Source organism: Desmodus rotundus, chromosome 5 (genome assembly GCF_022682495.2).
Source record: "Desmodus rotundus isolate HL8 chromosome 5, HLdesRot8A.1, whole genome shotgun sequence".
Classification (NCBI taxonomy): domain Eukaryota; kingdom Metazoa; phylum Chordata; class Mammalia; order Chiroptera; family Phyllostomidae; genus Desmodus; species Desmodus rotundus.
The window spans coordinates 105,020,748-105,025,849 of NC_071391.1; the positions used below are offsets into that span (position 1 = coordinate 105,020,748).

General features: G+C 52.9%; 1 pseudogene; it reads right to left on the reverse strand.

Annotated features, from left to right (window-relative positions):
- Window positions 1-981: 981 nt before the first annotated feature.
- Window positions 982-1,943, reverse strand: LOC112302978 (MYG1 exonuclease-like; annotated as a pseudogene).
- Between the last annotated feature and the right edge of the window lie 3,159 nt (window positions 1,944-5,102).

Here is a 5,102-nt window from a genome sequence, read left to right on the forward strand (position 1 = left end):
TAATCAATAAACTATACTTAAAAATACTTTTAATTGGGGCATTGGGTCCGACAGGGCCAAGAGCCAAGGCTCTAAGCCCAGACCCACAGTTCTGCTCAGCTGGGCCTAGCTGACTGTGTTGGTGCCTGGCCCCCTTCCAGCCCACTTTTGAATGATCCCTCTGACTAACCCATCCCTGCTGGGGGAGAAGTTGCAGAACAACGAGAGCAGGACTCCTGCTTTCCACCCCTTTGCCACTTGCGCTGCCTGAGCTCCTTTGACCTGAGATTCTGGCTGTCATGAGTGGCAGGCTAGCTCCTGTGGCTCTCCTGGCAGTCTTGGGGCTTGCATTTAAAGTGTCCCTCTCGTAAGTGCCCTTTAGCTGATGTTTACTGAGCTACTTTCCCATCCCAACCAGCAGAGAGCTGCGCACACTCCCATCACTAGCTGGGGCTTCTCTGGGGGTGCGTAGCTTGGCTTCTCTGCCCCTCATCTCCATCCCAGCCCAGAGGAGGGCATTCGGCACCTCTTCTACCCTTGGCTGAAAGTCACTGTGTGAGCTCAGCAGGAGAGGGTCCATAGCCACTTTTCTTTGTTCCCAACAAGGCACAGCGAGCATCGAGGACCAGGGGAGCTGGCTGAGTCCTGCACCTGGGCTGGCACCATGGGCCGTCCTCTACTCGAGATATTTTCCAGATAAAAGGAAAAGTATGGAAGAGAGAAAAAGCGCCCTGTCGATATCTCCTAAATGTGTCAGATTTGGAGCCAAGAACACTTTTTTTTAGGGGGAGGAGGTAGTGTTTAGCTTAGAAGGTGTTGCCTGGCCTTTGAGCCCCTGGAAATGTATGTAACAAGTTCCCTGATTGCATAATGTTCCACATGCGATTTTATTTATGCACATTTCTTTCTTTCTCTCCTTTTTTGAAATGGAAGAAATTTTATTGGGTGAGGGGATTTGTGGGAGGCAGAAGTGCTGGGCGCTGGCCATGCTCAGGGTACGCTCTAGTGTGCGGACCCACCAGTGAAGCCCCTGGCACGGACAAAGATGTAGCCAGGTGTGCCATCAACCTGGTCCTGGGCCTCTTCCCGGAGACCCGCCACGGTTCCGGCAGGGCAGCCTGCCCCCGCGTGAATGGAGAGCTCCTTGGGCACACACCGCCCTGGCCACTGTCCAGCCTGGTTAGTGTAGATAACAAAGGCATGGTCACTGGGGGTGACAGCCCAGATTCCAGGTGATAGAGGTGCTCCTACCAGGGGTATCCACCTTTTGCCAGTTCCATTATCTCCCCACTTGGGTCCACCTGGAATTGCTGGGCCAAGGCTTCTTCCAGCAAGGCCCGCACTGGTAGCCAGCTGTGTTGGTAGAGGTCTAGCCTCTGCAGAAATTCCTCTTGAACCCCTCCTCAGGGTGTTGGTTGGGCTGGTTCCAGGTGGGGTTCAGCTGGGCAATCCCCTCCCTCAGCATAGTGGTCGGCATCTATCCAGGCTATCCCACTGGGAGAGCACATTCTCCACTGCAGCCACTTCCTCCATGAAGCTCTCATACGTCTTGTCACAGAGCCGCCCACCCTGCTGTCTCCTTTGCTAGTGCCCAGCAACTGGGCCAGCAGTTTGTGCCTGAAGGGCAGGCAGATGAGTCCAGCGCTGCTCCGCTTGGAGGGTCATGGCCTCCCAGGGTACAGGAAGCTCATGGTCTCGTGAACGACCTCTGGTCACGCTCATATCTGTGTCTCTGAGGGTCGTACTCACCACCCACGTCTATCATGATGCCGCAAAAGTCCGTTCTTTGGGGTCCCGGGTCTGCACAATCTTTACATCCCCGCACATTGGCAAGAGGCCTAGCAAGGCGCATGCCAGGCCTCATCACAGTGGACCCTGCCGTTGGGCGTCCTGGTTCCGGGGGTCCCATGAGGCTGCTTTGGATAGTTTGGAGGGCGGGACAGACTCCAGCCTGGGCATGCCATTCGGGGCACGGAAGGGTGGTGGCAGCAACAGAGGAGACCGCACAGGAAGCAGACGGTCCATGTAGCTTCCTCTGCGCTCAAGAGGGGGCGCTGTGCACATTTATTTTAAAAAATAGCATTTCTGTGCACTCTTGATTCCGTTACTGGTGATAACAATAATATCTGATTGGCTGTAGATGACCTCATTCTAGGTCACTAGGAAGATAATAAATGCGATAGCCCCGATGTCCTTGAACTTGAAGCATTAAAACATGTAAGTCATGCTCGTGATTTAAAATGTGATTGTTTCTTTGGTAGGCGCTGCTCTGTGTGGCATTAAGCCCTAGCCTATCCTTGGTCTGATGTCACTGTCACTTGTTAGTGGTATCATCTGGGATACATGGAGGCTTAGAATGAGTGTATCTACATTTGAAATGACAAGAAAACTCTTGAAGGAATAGGCCTGTGACATGGCTTACTGGTGGCATTTTGGTGCATGAACAAGGGACACATTTGGGATGTCTGAAGATGGAAAAGGGGCAATAGCCGGGTGCCCTGAGTGCTCGGTCATGTGTAACATCTGCACTTCAGGTCTGGAGTCGCTGAGGCCTTTGCTTCGTCCTGGGCTCCCTGGGCCTGCCCAGGCAAGGACCGGGCGTCCCTGGCCTGTGTCTTTAAACACTAGATTCCTGTGCATTGGTACAGGGTAGCATTTTATCAGGAAAGACCAAAGGTCCTGCTTTTCTGCAGAGGTGCTATAATATGTTCAGTAGCTGAATCTACAAAAAATGGGGATGAAGAGCTTGGCAAAAGAACCTGAGGGGCTCTGAAGAAAAGGGGGTGCAGTGTGGGCAGGCAGGAGGGGAGGAGGCTGGGAGCAAGGGGAGAGGTGGCAGAGGCCATTCCCAGGCTCTCCTGAGCTTCCCCTGCCTCTTCCCCTTAAACTTGTTCTTCCCCAGGTCCCAAGGGGCCTCCCTGCCTCCCTGAGGGCGCCAGTTCCTTCCCTTAGTCCCTCTCCCCCAAACCTCTTTCTCAGGATTATCACACCTTTACATTTGTGATTCTTTAACATGCATCCTCACTAGACTCTTGGCTCCCTGAGGTCAGGTCACTTGGCTCATCACTGTATCTCTGGCATCTGCATCCACAGTGTCCTGTGCTTTATGGCGGGAACCATGACACCTGGTTTATTACCCTGGGTCAGCTTGTGGAGAGGGTGTGCCTTCCACTGCCCTTCCCCTCTCCCCTGACGGCAGTGTGATGGTGGCTGGCGGCCATCCTGGGCCCCGAGGAGGGCAGAACCGTGGCAGACCAGGGGGCCTGACACCATGAGCTCTGGGCTGTCTCCCACCGACAGAGATGCATCTCCGTGAACCCAGTCCCGAGCAGTCACAAAGAGACCAGAGAGGCACCCTGGGGTATTGATCTCATAGTATGCAGGTGATCAGGCACCTGTTTGTATGACAAATGAGTTTGGTAAATTGGGAACAGTTTAAGAATTTCTCAGCTGGCTCTTCCCTCATCACCACCCTAGTCCCCGTTTCTTACTGTAGAAACAGAAACTAAAAACTCTGGATTTGGAGGCTGGCAGCCCTGGCACTTTGCCGACTACTGCGCTTCCACACCTGTCATAAGGCTCCTGTGAGGGTGCAGAGAAACGACCTTCCCTGCCGTGGCCGGAGCTCACCCTGAACACGTCTCCTGTCTTCTGTCCCACAGTGGGAGTGCTAGTTGGGGTTCCCCCCGGGAACTAACAGAACCCTAAATTAACCTGCATAGGAAAACAGAATTCATTGCCTCACATCATTGGCAAGTCCAGGGTTTAGCTCCGGGATCAAATGAAGTCACTGGACGTGACCATGTTCTCTCTTGCTCTTGTCTATTCTGTGTCAGCATTACTCTCCGGCAGGTTTTTTCCTACACGGCTATAAGACAGCTGACCCCAAACTTCATCTCCATCTTTTCAGCAATTCTATCAGGAAGTCTCTTTCCAACAAAAGTCTGGGAATCTCACTGGTTCTGACAGGGCCCCATCCTCCAGCCAGGCTACTGGCTGGGCTCTGGCTGGCCAGACCTGGGTCCTGCGCTCACCCTGGGGTGCAGCCCATGCCCATTAAACTATGGACTATGAGTGGGAGAGGTGGCCCTAGGAAATTGGGGTGGTTTTATTAGGGCCCTGTGCCAGGCAAGCAAAAGCAGATGTGTTTCATGGCAGCTAGGAGACAGTGATAAATGTGGACTGTCGTTCCATATAGTGATGCCAGTACACAGCCTTCCTTGTTCACGTTCCTTTAAAACTGCCCCTCCACTCAGTACACTAAGAAGCCATCCCTACGCAACCTTAGAATTGATTTCTGCCAAGGCCCCACCTCCATTACAACCCTACGAACTTCCTCCCGGGACCAGAGCCTGTCTTCTTCCTGCCCACTCTCCCTCCCTCCCCCCTCCCGCTCTTTTCTAGGAACAGCTGTTTATGAAACAGCGGTCATGAGACTCCACAAGGCTCCAGGACGAGGGTGGTTTGGGCAGCTGCTGTGCTGTACACATCCACACCCTTCTGTATCAGGCGCTCAAAATCTCCAGTCCATCACTTTGAGCTATTAGTTACAGTGGTTTTGAGAAAAAAATGTAAAATCACCAGAGGCCTGTGTGGGGGTGGGTGCTGGGTGGCAAGGGTGGGCCATTCTGGAAGCCAAAGAAAGGGCGAGGTGCGAGGATGGTGGTGCAGGCCCACAGCCCATCCTGAGGACCCAGTCAGTGGAAGGAAGTGGGGTGCTGATCCCTGAGATGAGGACACTTCTAACATGGAGGGGCCTGCTTCATCCTCTGTCCTATTTTAAATATCAGTATTTGGTTTCTCTAACGCCCGCTTCCATGTGATCTCTAACCCTGTGGGCATTTGGTGGTGTCACCGGCAAAAGGGAGGGAAGGGCTGGCTGTGCATCCCTGGATTTGGGTTGTGGCGACAATCTACTTACTGAAACTTATTAGTCTATTCACATTATGGTCTTATAGCTCATTTTTGTAAACCTCATTATAAATGACCCCAATCAAGGTGAGCTCTGCAGGGTACTCAGGGTCCCGAGAGGCCTCTGGAGTAGCCTATTATTTCCCCAGACAGGCCCCTAATTCTCTAGGCCAAGCCAATATCGCCGTTTTTTTGTAATAAGGTAAATGAAG